General features: G+C 47.2%; 1 protein-coding gene across 8 annotated transcripts in view; it reads right to left on the bottom strand.

The window, feature by feature from the left end:
• Positions 1-18,171, bottom strand: part of Tiam1 (TIAM Rac1 associated GEF 1) — a 359,373-nt gene that overhangs the window by 177,844 nt on the left and 163,358 nt on the right. For 4 of the 8 annotated variants that reach the window (XM_063252519.1, XM_063252516.1, XM_063252517.1 and 1 more), the window contains one exon: positions 658-831. The exons of 1 other annotated variant lie outside the window; for it this stretch is intronic. The gene's annotated coding sequence lies outside the window, so the exon portion shown is untranslated. Of the gene's footprint in view, positions 1-657; positions 832-4,574; positions 4,673-5,068; positions 5,281-18,171 lie in introns of those variants that run through there. 3 more of the 8 variants (XM_063252515.1, XM_063252513.1, XM_063252514.1) reach the window with 3 other exon arrangements.

Raw genomic sequence — 18,171 nt, 5'->3', positions numbered from 1 at the left:
AGAGAAGCCTCTGTTTCTAAGTCCTTCTTCCCCTGTGAAGCAGATGAGGACGACACAGGCAATGCCACTGGCCTCTACTTGCAGAAAGGACACTGCAGAACACAGGTGTATCCCTTGGTCCTTTCTGGGGAAAGCCTCAAGGCCATCAAGCAAGGAAGATGTCCAGTTTGACCAGAGCAATGAAGCTCCCATGAGGTTTTTTCCACTTTACCTCAACCCACTTTGAAGTTCAGATAAAGGCTTACCCTCTTCTGTTAAAAATAACATGATCCCACGCACGAAAACCCCAAACACGCGTATTCCAATACCGAGTTTCTTACTCCACAGCCCTTTTCCCCTTTCCTAGAATCTTACAGGCAGGCAAAAGAGAAGGCAAGGAGACAGGGTAGGAAATCTTCCTCTGAAATCTCTGAAACAATATAACCATAGCAACTACCGAAAGAATGGGCATGCGTCAGAAGGTTTCCAGGGAACCAAATTCAAACCCTCAGCCAGCAAGTGGGGAGAACCAGCAACCCTTTTCCCACCAAAACGACTGTCACTGTCAATGATCTTACTGCCCGCAGAGGGAGATACATTTAGGCAGGACCCCAATATGATAAAGACTTCAAAAGCGTAATGCCGTCCTTTCCAGCCTTCTGCCAATGCCACACTTACCCCATTCCAAACAGAAGTAGCTGTGCCAAGACGTCGGAAGGTGCCATCAGCCAGGGACGCTCATATCCTAGGTTAGGGGCTGGGATTCAGAGCATCACACCCCATGTCAGGACTAACCTTCCTCCTCTTCGTTCGGGGCCTCAGAAGATGGGTCTCAATCCACAGTGATTCGATCTGTCAGAGTGGACATAGGAACATGGTGGGTTCTGTGTTCCTTATATACTTCTAGAAACATTAACAAATAACATAAGAACAGCACCTCCTGTTGTAGGTGTCCAGTACTTCAGTAGTTAGGACTGCAGCAGTATTTGAATAAGCAATTTGTGTTTAATACTCAAAGAGGCCCTCGCCCCATTACAGCTTTGTGGAAGCACCTTCCCTGATCAATCTGGCCCATCCAATTCCCTGGTTTAGGGAAACACTGGTTTCCATGATTCCAAGGTACTCAGAACAAAATCTTGTAAATCCACACCAAACCATCCAGCACTAAAAACTTCCCAAGAGTGGTAACCTCTTCCCCAAAGTTGTGCCAAATGCAAGCCATGCTAATACTTGTTTACAAGCCCCTGGAGGGGCACAAGCATTGCGGAATTCTTAAGAAAACTACACCTCTTTGTTCTTCCCTGTCATAAAAGCATCAGCTAGAACAAACTGGAGCCACCGGTCACAGCGGACAGGGAGACCAAGGGCAGTGCATCAATCTGTCTTCAGGAAAACAACGTCATATTTGAGACGTGTTCGCTGCATGAAATGTAAACTGAAGCTCTCTCCCAGAAGGAAGCAGTGAACCACTTCAACATCATGCAATAAAGCAAAAGATGCCTTTTCCCATAAAGAAATACATTGAAATAAATTATGCATATATTCCCCGGGGCCTTTTCACCTGCCAAGCCCAAAAAAAAAAGACCAACTGGCTCAGGCGTGGGTGAGCTGCACACTTTACACTCCTCAGTGAGGGAATCTCAGCTTCAACCCTGCACACAGTACCAAGGGATTGATGTCCCTAGGCTCTGGGTAAGCTGTTGAATTTTGTATTCATGGAAGGGAGGGAGGGAAAGGGAAGTGGAGGGGAGGGGCGGAAGGAAAGGAAGGGGAAAAGAAAAAAGACAGAAACAATAAAAGGAAGAAAAAGAAGGAAGAAAGAAAAGTAAAGAACAGGATAATTAGCGTCTCAAGGAGGTAAGATGAGCTAGGGGAAAAAAATCCTAGGAAAGATAGAAATCAGAGGACTAAAAATATATGGCCAAGTTACCATCAATCAACTAAGCAGATAAGATAAAAATCTAGAGAGTAACCTGGACCCTCAGTTGTCCTTAATGAAGACAGAACAGTCTCATGTATTAAGTTCCTGCTCTATGCCATATCCCATGATGGGACACCACAGGAATTCACAGTGACATCTCACCACAGCCCCAGAGAGCAGTTTTCAGGACGGGGACGTTTAAGTCCATAGAGCTGAGGTAACTTTCCTGAAGTCATACAGCTAACAAGAACACAGCAGGAACTCAAAGCCAGAGCATTCTGATTCCAGCACACTTGATCTTATCCTGCCACAGCCTCCAAAAGAAGTTGTTCCAAGACTTTTAAATGCTCAAATTCATGCATTAAATATGAACCAAAACAAAATGTTCTTCCCCAGTCATTACAGCAAATTTGCTCTTCTTTGTACAAGTTGAGTGTACGGCTGAGTGGGCTGAACGCACCTACCAGACACATTAAATTACCAGTGAGCCTTATGCATATTCCAGTTAGATGCTTCTCAGACAGCTTCCAGGATGTGTGTTCCCGTGATTACACAAACCAACCTCAGAACAGTTCTGTCCAAGGTGTGCAGCACTGGTGAACAGAATGTATGTTTCAATGAGTGGGAAAAACAATCTACGTCAAAGATATTATGTCTGCCTCCTCCCAACTAAAACACTCACTTGCTGATGTGTTCCTCAAGGCAGAATTTTTTTTTTTTAATGCCTAAGAGCTCAAGAAAAGGACGTGGGCTTTGTGTTTCAATTAAAATACCAATGAAAACCAAAATTAGTTCTTCCAGAAGACAATAAAGTTAAAATGTTATCCAGAGTGATAGAGACACACGGCCAGGGGATGGTAGTGCACATCTGTAATCCTAGGTACCCTGCAGACTGAGGCAGGAGGATTGCAATCTGAGTCCATCCTTGGCAAATGTGAAAGACCCTTGGGGTTGGAGATGTAGCTCACTGTAAAGGCTCTGGGCTCAATTCCCAGTAACACAGGAAGGAGGAAAAGAAGGAAGGAAAGAAGGAAGGAACGGAGGAAGGAAAGAAGGAGGGAAGGAAGGAAAAACAAGACCTCTAAGACATATCCCTGGGGGAAAGGCACCTGCTGAGCAATGTGACACCTGAGTTCCACACCCAGCACTGGAAAAGAAAGGAAGGAAACGGAAAATAAAATAAAAGCAAGAATAGCCAATGCCAGGAATGAAGAAGAAAACATTTCTACTGATGCTATGGTCTTGTGAAGTATTATAAAAGGATATGGTCTTATAAAGTATTATAAAAGGCATGACTTCAATCAAATGTAAAGCCTCAATAAATGTAAAACCTTATACAAAACAGGAGAATTCCTACGTGAATTAGTCACTGTCACACAATAAGTTACCTGGTCTTAGTGGTGCTTGCCTGTTTCCCGGTTACTGGAGAGGCTGAGGCAGGTCGATTGCAAATTGAAGGCCAATCTGGCCAGTTAAGGGAGACCTTATCTCAAAATAAAATTTAAACAGGACTGATGTTGTCTAGCAAGAGTGAAACCTAAAGTTCAAGCCGCTGAACCACAAATAGTAATACTAATACAGTAGTACTAATAATTCTGGTCATTCTATGTCTATTATACAAATCAAAATACGAGTTTAAAAAAGAAAGAACGAAAGAATACAAACAGCTGGGACCAAACCACACTGCTAGGAAAGGAGAAAGCCAGTGGTCTCCTAAACCTACATCATGGGCCCATGGGAGAAGTAGTTCCAGTTTCAGGGGTCCGCACGACATCTTCTAACAGTCTCAAGTGACAACAGCTAAGAATCTTTGGCAAGTGAATCCCATATGCCCTGTTCTCTAGCTAAGGATTACGGTTCCCTAAGGCTCCATCTACCATGAGATCCACCCTAGCTGCCTTTCCTGCTGAGTGACTGGCTGAAGGTTCTTGGGGGTGGGGAAAGCAGCCCCAAATTTGCGTGCCCCCTGACCCCCCAGTGAGCTCAAACAAGGGGCTCCAGCAGGTAGGTGTGGCAGAATCAGATCTCACAACCTGCTCTCTCCTGGGTCTATCTGGTTTGGCATAAGAACAGTTCACACGTGCACCCTGAACTGCAAGCAAGGGGGTGAGGGTCACAGCAAGCTAAGGTGACCCCACAACCTATCTCCTGCAACAGGCTCAAGGGCAAGAAAAGGGAGAAGGCCAGACAGTCCGGCTCTGACACCCCCAGCACGACACCTTAACACCTCTGAATCCCACTCAGCCCAGCACTGGGAGACAAACACTTGTTAAATGAGTTTTTTATCTTTCTACAAATATAGTAAGACCCAGACATTTCTTCACTTTCATTTCTTGCCCTAAAAGTAAGGTGAATCTCTAAACGTGTTTAGTGAAGGGCCGGCTTACCAAAAAATAAATAAACCCCAATTCTTTCCTGGCTCCAGTTCCTGCTGCTACTGATCACATAGGAAATAAATGAACCAGGGTATCCCCAAAACCTCCGTCTGACCCCCCCACACATACCCCACGAGCAAAGACTACGCACATCACAGGAAGCCCCTGGACCAGCTCCAAACGGACTGAAAGGAGAAACTAACTCGGTCCGGGCCAATAATCCCATGGCTAGGACCCTGCCCCGCGCGTTGGCCCCACTCCACCCCCATCTCCACCCCAACTTCCTCTCCACACCCTACCGGAATCCACTGGGGCGATCGACCCGAGATGCTCCAGCGGTAGGGAGACACGGACAGCTTCGGAAAAGTTCTGGACGCACTGGTAACACCTCGGTGCCCTGAAGGCCAGGAGAGGACAAACTGAAAATCAGCCCGAGGAGACTCCATGGCCTCTCCCGGACGCTTCAGAGGATCCCCGGGGGCTGGCTCGCACCCGAGCCCGCAGCCCCTCTCCGGCCGTCTGCAGGGATGGACGTGCGCTTGTCCCGGTGCCGCGGGGCAGCCGCTGTGGACGCGCCTCCGCCGGGGACCTTGGCGCCCCGCGCCTTGCCCAGCCGGCACCCCAGGGCTGCGACCCCGCTGACAGGGGGCCGGGACGGGGGCGATCGAGAGCTCTCAGAGCTCCGGCCCCGCGCGCGCAGCCAGGACCCGGGGCGCACGGAGCGCGGGACGGGCGGGGGGCGCACGGGGTGCTTGGGGCTCCCCGGCCTCAGGACGCGGCTCCCGGCTCTCACCTGTTCTCATGCGTGGCCGCACCGGCCCCGGGCCCCCCAAACCCGAGAGATTCGCCAGGGGCAGGAGGGGATCGGAGAATTCCAGCTCCCACCCCGCTCGCTCGTCCAGCCTCTCACCTCCCAAACTTCGGGAGACGAGAGAGGAAACGGCCGCCGGCTGCGGACGAGGAGCGGGTGTCACCGCGAGCTCCGCGCGAGAATCTGGAAGCTGGGGTGCGCCGCGGGCCGCGCTCCTCCCCGCCCCGCCCCCTCCGCCGTCCCCGCCCCGCCCCCCTTCGCCCCGACCGCGCGTGAGCCGGACTCCCCGGGCGCCGGACCCGGCTGCGGGACGCCAGACCCCAGGGCCGCAAGGAGGGTGAAGGTGGTCGCCCCGCGCAACGCGTAAAAGATCCAGGGGTGGAGCCTGGCAAAAAAAAAAAAAAAGCAATGCCTGTTAAAGGACTTTACAGGCTGGAAAGCCTAAATCTAACCCCTGGTCGCAGTCAGAAAGGCTGGGTGGTCTATGAAGGGGCGAGCTGATTCCTAAACATCTGTCTTTGGGAACAGGAAAGAAACAAAATTTTCAGCTGGCCGGCTGCTCCTTAAAACCTGTCACAAACTGTTTCAGGCAAACAAAAATACAGCAGACAATGTAAGAAAACATGAAGTGCCCACCATGCTGCATCGCCCTGACAATAGCACAGCGGCACAGCACCTGCCTGGCAAGTGCAAGGTCCGGAGTTCGATTCCTGATACCACAAAAAAAAAGAAAAGGAAAGGCTTGACTTACAGCAGTTTTTAAGAGAAAACATGCAAACTTCAAATTCACCAGCAAACAGTCTAATGACTATCACTCTGGAACAGACCTTGGTTTCCAAGGAAAAGTTTTGTTAAATAAAACTTTAAATGACCACTGGTTCCATGAAGCCTCGGGTAGCAGGCTGGAGAGCGTGAAGGAAATCACAATTTTATAAGATAACAGCAAATCTGAAGAGACAAGGGAGAAGCCGGACGTGAAAGGGCTAAACCACTCGTGGGGGAAACTGATAAATTAATAGCGCGTTATCATTGCACAAGGTCAGCGGCTGTGCCAGCAGCCAAGGCTACTGACCCACATGGAGAGGACTTTCCTCACAAATGCAGGCTACAAAAATAGAAATGCAGCACTCCTTAGAGAAGTCCTGGTGTCTCCAGGCCCGTCAGAGTTACAGGCTGAGTCGATCGTACTCTTATAGAATACATGAAGAAAGGTTCGTGTTTATATTCTTGGTCATTTGCACAGAGCTTGGCATAAGTAGAAATGTATAATTATTTTATAAATGAATACAGCAAACACACAAAAAGAGTGTGGCCGTGAATGCTCTGGATGAAGAGAGTTTGCACAGAGCGGCAATATCTGTGCAAACAGCCCTGGGAGTAGAAGTCACGGATGCTGCTAAACATCACAGAGGGCTTAGGATGCCCCCCCACCAAGAGCTAAGAACTGTGCAGCCCCCCCACACCATCAGAGCTGCTGATGAGAAACCCTGAGACACAGAAATGGCTATCAACTGACACTGTATTCATTTATTCCCAAAAGCATCATCAACACTATAAGAGACTCCTGGGACCTGTAAAATGATGCACTAAAACTTCTCCTCCATCATGCAGCATTTGATGGCTGAGAACCAGCTGCACAGGGTGCAGGTCACATGTTAAAGCTCTCGGTGCTTTGGGGCCCTCACTAGGCTACTAGTGCTGAATTTGGCTGAAAATAATCAGGAAGGAAAGCAACCTAACGGCCAGGTATCAGCTTCAGAATCAGAGACGGCGGTGGGGGTGGGGAAGGGGACACTCTGGAGCAGTAAGAGATAAGAGACACAGAGACAAAGCAAAACCAGCAGAGGCCCCATGGGTCATTTCTCCCCTGGACGCTGGAAACACTCTGCTCGGAACAGGAAAGATGTTTAATCTCATTGGCATCACTCACAGGATAGGACAGTGAGCACCATGTGGTCAGCTCATCAGATGGGCGGTGATACCACAGGGCTTCTGGTCTGATGATGACCTAAGAAGTAAAGATGGCTGACTTGTCTTTTGTTAAATTCAAATGCTGTAATTGTGGAAATGTATAGGTATGGCTCAATGGTTCCACAAAGGTACACAGTATATAATGATCGAATCAAAGTAATCAGTATATTTGTCAGTACGGTGATCCGGTGAAAGATTCAAAGCTTGCTCTTCCAGGTATGTTAAAGTACATAATAAACCATTATGGATGACCTTCAGTCACCTTTTTTGCAATATTAGAATTTATCCCTCCTATTTAGCCCATTGACTGGCCCCTCCCATCAATCATGCCTTTCCCCCTGGTGACCATTATTCTGCTATCTTAAAAGGTGTTTCTTCTAACTCTGCAGTGCTGTGTATACTTTACTTATATCTGGTATTATTTAATATCACAGAAGAGGTTTCTCAATGTTAGCACTGGGTGTTGCCCAGAAGAGAATGGTTTGGTTCATCTTTCTTTTGCAGGGAGGTAGGGGGGACTAGGGAATGAACCCAGGGTCTTTTCACCAAACTGCATCCCAGTCCTTGTTTTGTTTTGTTTTGTTTCAAGACAGAGTCTCGATAAGTTGCTCCGCTTTGTGATCCTCCTGCCTCAGCCTCCCAGACTGCTAGGATTACAGGTGTGTACCACCATGCCCAGCTGTTGGCTCATCCTGAATCCCCTTCAAGTGAGTCACATGTACGGTAGGTACTGGGTAATACGTGCTGGACTGAACCGAGTCTGTCCCCACCATTTCTCAGGCCAGAGCCTCGAGGCCCCTGTGCTACTTCTGCAGAATCCCCATGACTGACAGAGTCAGGAGAGCAGAGCCTGAAGGGTCAGGATTAGCATAATATACCTGCCGATTACAGCAGTGGCTGTCAGGTGTCAAGAGCCTGGCCAGAAGGACTGACCTGATACAGGTAAAACCACCAACATGGAAGCCTGGGCGCCTCCAGGCAGCGTCCTCCAACCTCACAGAACAGCATCGCTGCCACCAGGGCACGCCCTGCATCACACCCTGGCCCTGGGCACAGCGGGCTGTGGCACCCTCGCAGGCATGCCACTCGTGAAGTGAGTGGCCAGCACAACGTGCTGTCCTTCTGGAGGTCGTCAGCTTCCCAACCTGACCGACAGAACAGCAGTGGATTTGCTAATTTAAAAAAAAAAAAAAAAGGTGTAAATTTAGGAAGAGAAAAAGGTGAACATAGGCATTTTCAACCCAATTTACACGTCAAAATGTTTCTGTGCAGAAGAAATGCGGCCAGCAGGGGGAGCACAACCAACTTGTTCGCAACAGTTGCTCAAAATGGCGATAATGGTGGAGACCAGGCTAAAGAAGCCAAGTTACAAAAACAATGAGCATCACCTAGAGGACAGGACATGTGTAAAAAGACTTCCAAGTACTGGGAGCCATGACGCCCTTGAAAGGTATCTGAATCATCAATGGATGTTTTTTCTTTTTTTTTTTTTTTTTGTGGTCCTGGGGATTAAACACAAGGCCTTCGCACTGTCACATCCCTAGTTTTGTGTTTGTGTTTATATTTATGTTTATGTTTTTGTCTTTGTTTTTATTTTTGTTTTTGAACACAGGGTTTTAGCCCAGCGTGGTGGTGAGCATTTGTAATCCTAGAAGTTGGGAGGCTGAGGCAGGAGGATCGTCATAAGTTCAAAGCCAGACTGGGGTACATAGTGAACTCAAGGCCCATATGAAGTACATAAAAAGATAGGGTCTTGCCCCTGCTAGCTTGTGATCCTTCTGCCTCAGCCTCCCAGATTACCGGCATTCCGAGATTACAGGCATACATCACCACATCCAGCTCATCAAGGGATACTAATACAAGGGCTAGCTAAAAGCGACAGAGGAGACTGCATTATTAATAAGCACAATGAAAAATATTCAATATGGGGAGAAAAAGAGCTAAATCTGTCTATTTATAGCCACAAATAAAAAACTAAGGAGAGTTTGCTTATTTTCCCCCAAAACTGTTTTTAACTCAGTCTTTAGCTTGCTGGGCTATATGTGTGTGTGTGTGTGTGTGTGTAATAGTTGGAAGTATATTCTGAGTGACACCAATATTACCCTTAAGCCAATGTCATATGGATTTCAGTCCAAAGGCTTTCAGAACCAACCCTCAGGAATTTAGGCAGCTTCACACCAACATGCAAATTAATCAATGGAGAGGGTACAAATGTGACCCCAGTGGCCACCACAGAGAGTACCCCACCCTGTCCAGTTTGCAGAGAGAGTTGAGAAGACCACTCTAGGGTAAGGTAAGAAACCCAATATGTCATCATCTGCATCACCTAGCAACAGCCAATCAGCTTCAAGGCTGAGGAGATGTACCTGCACCCTCATGCCCATTAGGTGAAGCCCAGCAAGAAGGCGGGTCAAATTTTCCAAATCCAAATGAAAACACCATTTCCCATGCAAACTCATGGTTTCCTCAGGAATACCTTTTGTAGTTAGCTATAGACCAATGATCAAAATCAATGCTTTTAATTATTTGGAAACTGACTGGAGGATTCAATAGGGACTAATTCCACCCACTCCCGTGCTTAGGAATCTCACGATCTGCTCAGGAAGAAGGACGCGTCTGAAAACCCTACATTTAGCCCTGGGTGAGGCCGCCCTTCTCTGGGAAACACAAGCTTCTTTCTGCCAGGTGGCACCTTGAAGTGCAGCCCTCATTAAATTTGATTTGATGCAAGAATATTCGCAAACTTCAAATTCCACCTTGTGCCAAGCAAATGTAGAAACTCTACATAGTTTGCACTCTCTGAAAACTGAATATCTAACAAGCAGGCAGAGATATTCTCAAAAAAGAAGGCTTGTCAAAAAGAGGTCAAGAAAACTCTAATGGTCTTCGAATGCCACCTCTGGAAGTCACAGTAGGGACTCAGTGGCCAGTTTCTTAAAATCTACAGACTTTCATTTTCTCAACAATCAAAGCACAATAATCAATTTCATTTTGTCTGGCTTCCTAATTCTATTTTCCAATTATACTTTTCCATGATTTTAAATCCCCTTCTCTGTCACTGCCCAACTTAGATTTCCTTGCGGAAGAACAACTTTAACACACCAAGGTCATGAGTTTCAGGATTCTGTGGTGCATGGCCCCACACCTATGACTCACACAATCTGTAACCAAAAGGACAAGAGGAGAAGGAAATACAACCAGAGGATAAAGGTAACCAAGAGCATGGGAAAAGCCCTGAGCCCATAGCGCCGTCCAGCCATAAACCATAGAGGACCAGGTGCCGCCACCCACACACACAGTGTGCCGCCAATCACAGGGTTCAGGGCACTTTGCACAAGAGTCCACGTGGCTCATGGGAGGCCAGCATCTGGGCTTTCCTGCTGCGGGATCTTTCCAACACCTCTCTGCTTGGCAGCAGAAGCTATATGAATTGTCGCTGGCACTGAACGTAAGAATGCAGAGGAACAAACATAAGAAAACAAGAGGTCAATTTCTAACTCTAGCGCTGCCTTCTCTGCAAATAGTGCACAGGCAGCAAAACTCATGATCCCTGACAAAGCTGAGCTGGAGAGCATCCTCAGGGTTGGCAGCCTCGTTTGGTCACAGAGGAGATTCAGGCTGGGCTGCACCGACCACCAGACTGATGATTTAGAGTGAGCCTTTCAGTTCCCCTTTAGTGCTCGGAAAGTGGAAAGAGACGGTGATTGCAGTGGGAAGCCTGTGCTCACGGGCCTTGTCCTGGGCACATGCCCAAGGCTTTCTCCAAATGAGAAGGAACACTCAACATGCCCAGACTCTTTTCAAACAGGATTTAAGCCAAGCCAGTATCTCAGACTATCTCAGTGCATTTGTAATCCTTTTATGTTAATATTGCTGTTTTGATAATAGGGAAAGTGTGGTTCAGGCTCAAGGCCCATGCTGGGTGGGATAGCAGGGCCCCTCCAAGATCTCAGGAACACAGAGAGACCCCAGAGCCTTGGAGTCACAGAGACCCTTGATCTGAAGTCTTCCACAAGACCCCTTATAGTTGGATGGTAGTGGGCCACTCCTAATGAGGGTCGCACAGGCCTCTGGCACTCACAAGGCCAACCAATTTATAGATTTGCTTTTTGTTAATCACAAGCTGGAATCATTTTGATTTTTGCTTTACATTAAAGCATAGGTGTAGCTGTCATTTCTGGACCAAAACCTACTGCAGAATATTGCAAGGGAAAGAGGTAAAGAATGAGAACTTGGACACCAAGCACTCCGATAGAGTAGTGACAAAAAGGTCAATGCCTGTAGAGCTGTTAGTAATGCATGACAACACCCAGTGTTCTCAGATCATGAAAGGAGTATAATCAATTAAAATTAGAAGATGGCTTACGAATAATGGTTGGGAAACATACTAAGGAGAATTACTCGTCCTCTCTTTCCATCTAAGAATGTACACATTAGATTTTTATGGTTGCTTGGGGCACTTGGCAGCATTTTCCCTAATGGAAAGATTATTTTCAACAAGAAATATCTCAAACTATCAAATGGCTTGAGGCAGCACAAGATACCAGTGCCTACCCACTGTGGCACCAGGGACTGGTTCCATTAGAAGACAGTTTTCCAAAGGGAGGGGTCAGGATGACTCAAAAGGACAAAAAACACAGATCCTCACCTGCACAGAGCACAGCAGGGCTCAGGCTCCTAAGGCTGCTGATCTAACAGGAAGCAAAGCTCAGGCAGCAAAGTGATCCATGAGGAGCACCTTCAAATACGGACAAGCTATGCCCACCCCAATCATCACCTGCACGCCATGGACACCGGAACCGGTTCGGGCATGGTCCAGGGCTTGGGGTCCTCTGGTCTAAGAGCCACATAAAGGCCATAGGCCCATGAACATAAGAGCAGACAGGAAATCTCACATATTAATTATCCATCTGAAGTCACTGCTCAGGTTCACAGAGTACACAGGTACTCACACAAGGTCATCCTGACCTGGGCCTCCCAAAAGAAATCTGTTCTGTGCTCCACCACTCAATTGCCCTTTAATATTTTTTCCATAAAACTAACATTAAACACAATATATGTATACACATTTGGAGCCTCAGCATAGCTCAAAGAGCACATTATATATTTTCTATCTAAAGCTAAAATGCAAACCATTAATAAGTTAGGCGCATGGGAAGTATCTTGAATCAGCCCCACACAAGGAAACCCCAGGCTCAGAGACCTGGCCAGGATGACACCCTCAAGGCGGGATGGCTGAAAGCAGCCTGATTCCTCCCAGACAAACCGCAGTGGAAGCCCAATGGGGACACAGACAGATTCACACATGCCCAAGGGTCAGAGCTGCAACACAGTCAGGGACAAAGACTCCCCTAGCCCTGCTCCTGGAACCTCAATAAATCAAAGTGTGTCTCCTTGAATTCTGTGGAACCCTCTCATTTTCACCTGGACAGGAATATTCATTGTGGCATTATTCAAAACAGCCGAAAGGTAGGAATAACCACGGTGCCCACCGAGAGATAAAACCATCAACAAAATGCACGGAAGTGTATCCACACAGTGCAGTCCTAATGTGGCTACTGCACGCTGCATATACCCTAGGTAAATCTGAGTTCTATTTTAGTACCATATGTTTATGATTCATGATAACTGCACTCATCTTGGGGAACGGGTACACATACATAATGGTTTCTTCTCCTAACAAATAAGTCAGATGCAAAGAAAGACGAGTATTGCATGGTTCCAGTTACATGAAAAAGTTGTGAACACAGAGTATATTTGTTGCATTCCACATATGGTGGTGATATAGCATTTTAAATGTAATTGACGCCACTGAATTATATGCTTTAAGATAGTTTTTAAGGGGCTGGGGACTTAGCTCAGCGGCATAAGCACCTGCCTTGCAAGCAGGCAGTCGTGAGTTCGATCCCTGGTACCGATAAAAAGGAAAAAGACAAAAAAAAAAAAAAATAGTTTTTAAATGGTGGTCTTCATGCTGTGTAGATTTTACTGCAATTGTTTTTTTCGGGATTCAGAAGAAATGATCCCACCATGTGGCTCAAATGCAGCACCGAACCTCTGAGCAACGCTGCTGCTAAAAGTGAAAGGAATCACGCTTTGATCTACGCACACTAACCAAGCCTTACAACATATCTCCTCTCCCTCACCTGTCACTACCACCCTCACCACATGCTGAGAAGAGCAATTCTCCCTGATCTGAAGAGATGAAATGGGAATGGCTTAACTATCAAATTCAACCTTTCAAAATTACTGTGATAAACGGGGCACACCTTTTGACAGCATGCCTATTGTCGCGGCTTGTACAGAACATCTCTCCAGTGGGTCAGTTCCCACCAAGACACCCCAGTCCCGAATTTCACAATCCAAGAAGAAACCAGCAAGGGTGGAGCATGAATTCAGAAGTGTAAATGAATCAAACCCAAATTATCAATCAAAAAAACTAAACAGGATAGACACTCACGAGTACCCTCCCTCTCAATGAGTAAGTACTCTATCAACTATTCGAGGTGTGAGGACACATGGGGTTGGGGGGGAGTCCAGAGAGAACTGCACATCTACCAGGAGCCCCTTCTCTAGTCACTGGACCATCATTTAATCTCTGTAAAGCCTCAGTCTCTCACCTACAAAATGAGAAAACAACATGACTCAGGACTCATGGGGACAACTTCAATGTCAGGGCATAGCTGACATTTCCTGACCATGCTTTCTGTGAAAAACCACTGCGCAGTGGACGGGCTGACCATCTGTGTACATGACCCTCATGACCAGTGAAGAAAGTACCACCAATGACTTTTACAGATAAGGAGTAAGGCACACAGAGGTTAAGGAAACTGCCCAGGGCCACTCAAAAGCAAGAGACAGGTCCCAAATCTTAGGCTGTCTGGAGCCAGGGCTCAGTTCCCCGCCCCCACCCGGGACCGCCTGTGGACTGCCCCCTGTCTTCCTCACCACCCTCGCCATCCTCATGTGTTCTGTATTTCTCTATGTTCTCGTTGCCAGCGTTTTTTGTACCACTGTCGTTGGGCTCCAGCTTCACAAAGTCAGAGCACCCACTGAGAATCTCAAAGCCTGCAAGTGTCCGCAGGTATCTCCGCTCCACCCCAAAACCAAATGTAGTACAGAGCAACATATTTTGGGATTTGTCATGAAGTTACCGGAGTTCATCCTCACTGCATCTGAGAATGGTGAGTGCACCAGGTGTGTACTCTGAGCATATCAAACTGGGCAGCCAGTAAAGACCACACACTATGCATGCAGAAAGAAATCTGCAGATGTATTCCCTGTGCCCCTGCCCAGAACTGAGGCCTCCCAAGAGGTCTGCGCTGAGATAATGAAGCATCAACTGGGTATTTTATATGGACCTATTCACGCTACCTCCCACAAGTGCTCATGCTCATTCCAAGTCAAAGAAACACAGCGAACAGAATCTTGCTAGTAGCTCATCCATCTCGAGCCCTCCCAGACTTCCCAGGAAAAAACAAAGTGGGTGACTCAGGAGGATGACACATCACTGCTGGCACAGGAACCGGAGTTATGCCTGCCTACTGTTGCGGGGTAGGCTCGGGCAGCAGGTTGACAAACACGTCACCCCGTTGCCTGAGCAGTGCAAAGCTCAATCCTCTGCTCCCCAAGGTCTGGTTTCTGAAAAGAGTTTCTTAGCACTGGACCATGCCACCACTCATCTGTTAGGCTGAGTCCTCAGTGCATGCGTTTCCTTTCCAGCCTCAACAAATTCACACACCTTGTTTAGTAAGGCTGGGTTTAGGATTCCTGCTTCTCACCCTCCCAAAGCTGTGCAACCTGGGAGTCTTTGTTCTTTTTCTCACCACAAATGAACTCAGCCCATTAAAGATCAGCTGTAATCCCTTACGCGCATAACTTTCCATCGGCAAAAATGAGTCAGGTAGGCTGGCCTGAGGTCATCAGCCTCACAGAAACACCACACATGTCTTCCCAACTCCCTAAAAGCTTCTAGGTGCCTCTTCATAAATTTCTATTTGCAGTCCGGTAGACAGACCCACAGTGGCACATGGATACTGTTGGCTCCGATGCAATAACCAAAAGCAATATTCTTGACCTTTAGCATTAAAGTGGGTTTTTGTTTTCATGAGGACTTGCTTCCAACTCATTCTATTTGCTCCCACACAGGTTTGTTCTTGTCCTATGTATACGTGTAACTGTGGAGGCCTTGAGGTCTTTCTCAGTGTCACCTTCTCAGCGCGGTCCTCCATCCATCGCTCAGCCCACCACCTCTATTCCTTCTCCCTGGTGCAGTTCCTTTCTTACTTCCTGCTTTATGCCTCTCTCCTTGCTATTTTCTTTTTCTATTCCTTTGTTTATGTTTCCTCTCCCATATTAGACTATCAACTCTGTTCAGGCATTCTGATGGCATTTGCTTGCTTACAACTCTGTTTCAGGGCCCTGAAGAGTGCTTAGCACACCATGGATCTTCAACACCTGTTTGGTGACTTTAATAACTAGAGAGCCATTGCCTTGCAATGGTACTTCTACTGCAGAAGCCAGATTCAAACCCTCAGATTTGAGGCCTCTTCTTTAACCACAAAAGGTAAGTTATCTGCCACGCACAAACACACCAAGTAAAAACACAGGGAATGGGAGAGAGAGATGTATTTATCCCAATAATACACAAATATTTGATATTTCCAAGTCATGTCATAACAATCAGAATTTTCAAGGCATGTGGGCTGTTAGCAGAGAGGAGAAAGATGACACCAGTAAGTCCTGTGTGCTGTTAATGCCAGAGCATCCCCCTCAGCCTACCACCACCCATGCAAACAGCCTGCTCTTCGTATCTGTTCATGTCCCCTGAAAACACTGAATGCTGAACGCCTAAGATGCCAGCACTTGGAGCTGGGGCCTCTGCAAGGATCAGCTCATGACTCCAGAGCTCCTAGGACTGCGACAAGTACCCCTGTCAGAGATCCCAGAGAGCCCCGTGCTCCTCCCACCAGCCAAAGACGCAGGAGTCAGGGAAGAAGCAGGCCCTTGTTAGCCTCTGACTCTTCATCTCGGACTTCTCAGTTTTCAGAACTGTGATATTTATTTATTATTATTTTATTTTTTGTCTTAGTCATTTATAAGCTACCCAGATTGATTCCCTCCATTATTTGGTCACATCCTTTTGATCAAAATACCAACATAGTTAAATTGAACAAACTGCTAAGTTCATGCCTGAACCCTCATAGCTAAGAAAACAAAATAAAACCAAAATAAGACACAAGTGTGCTGACTGGTCTCATGATCAGTAAATTCACAGCTGCTAACATTAGCAACTGCTCCAAAATTTCCAGCTCTTTCACACACTCCCACTCACAGAGTTTGCATCTTCTCTTTCATGACAATCAATCGTGACAAGTCCACTAGAATGAATTAAGTACGTTTCTGGGTGTGTTTATGGATGACTGACAGGTAAGCCAGCAAACTGAGGGACAACCTCAGTCTGGGTGTGGGTGGCAGCAGCCAATAGGTTCGTAGTCTGTATAGAATGAAAAGGGAAAGAGTAGGAAGGGTGCCTGTTGTAAAGAGCTCCAGACTTTCGGAGCAGTTGTATTTTCTGCTGCTAATGCTGTTGGACATCAATCTCCTGCAACACAGACTTGCACCAAGCTCTGGTAGGGGCTCCTGGGCCTTTGACCATGGGCCAGTGCCTCCTTGCAGCTCCCATCTCCTACGGCTGAGCAGCTACGAACCTCCATCTCTACCCTGAACAGCTGACTAGTGTGAATTCTCCCACCTCTGAGCTTTTTATTTCACCTCTAATCTCCCAAAACATAACTATAACAAACTATAACAAACATGCATAACTATACATATATTTTCTATTGATTCTGTTCCTCTAGAGCCCTGCATAATACATCTTCTTTTCCCAAATGCCCAATAATATCTCCCCACCTGTTTTCTCCACTGATGATCATTTTTCTACTTCTCTGGGGAAAATGAAGCAATCGGGGAGAACTATGACAAACTCCTGAGACCATACCTACTGCTGACAAGGCTCTCTCTATAGCCTACACTGTACCTTCCCACTTGTGAACAAGGTTAAGGGTCCCTGCTTCTGCTGAAAATCAACCCATCCTCTGTGACTTGACCCTATCCTCACACTCCCTACTCACTCAGAGACGGTATTCCAGCAACTTTTCTCTGCCCCTTCTCTATCGCTGAATTGCAAGTATAAAATATGCCGTTTCTTCTGGTCTTCTGCAGAAAAACACACGACTGACTCTATCTGCTGTTCTGTTCTTTTCCAATTCTCTCTTCAGCCCGCTCCAATGAGGAAGTCTACCCGTCCACATGTTCTTCTCAAGGGTACTCATGACCTCCTAACTGGTAAATCCACTGCCTTCTCATTCTCCATTTTACTAAACCTGTCACAACAGCAGTATCACATGTGTTACTCATTCTGCTTGGCTTCCAAGACACCATGATTCTTCTGATCTATCTCAGCCTTGCTAGCCGCTTTCCTTGGTTCTTTCTCTTCCTCTAGACTTCATCATGCTGGAGAGCTCCAAGCCCTAAAAGAAACAGAGCTACACTGATTGGGTCAGGGAGGGAGTCAGGTCTGCTCCCCTGACCCTGCTCCAGGAAGGACTCGCTGTCCATTAGGAGGACTGAGGTTAACAGGAAGCCTCCAGCTGTCAGATCCTCAGGATCTGTTTCTCAGCTACAGAGAATGGCATCCAGGGAGGCTCTATCAGGTGGCCAAGTGTGATAGAGACGTAGAATCAGTCCTATGAGCTCCATAGGACAACTATGGGCACTGCTGGTACCAGGGCTACTTACGCTGCCCTGCATCACTGTTTGACCTCTCTGTCTAGGCCTGTTTCTTTCCCTTTCTTTGGAGACGGTGACCCCAAGCCAATCTGCATCTCCTAAATCCCATCTCCTGCCCTGCCTCTGGAGAAGTCAATCACAGGTTTTGGACATCCCGTCTTTGTGACACTGAGCGCCATCCACACTCACTCAGCTTTCCATCTGTGCCTCAGCCTGGGCCTTCCCTGTCCCTGCAGACCCCACTTCTGGGAGACAGATGTGGAGGGCAGAGACTGCAGAGCAGTCCTTTGGGCGTCCTCTGACGCAGTTCCCAGCTCAGCTGA

Source organism: Cavia porcellus, unplaced genomic scaffold (assembly GCF_034190915.1).
Source record: "Cavia porcellus strain 051 isolate PalLab524CR breed Dunkin Hartley unplaced genomic scaffold, mCavPor4.1 scaffold_7, whole genome shotgun sequence".
NCBI classification, from domain to species: Eukaryota; Metazoa; Chordata; class Mammalia; order Rodentia; family Caviidae; genus Cavia; species Cavia porcellus.
Note: the sequence above shows the minus strand (reverse complement) of the source record. Positions and strands in the feature narration are given on the sequence as shown.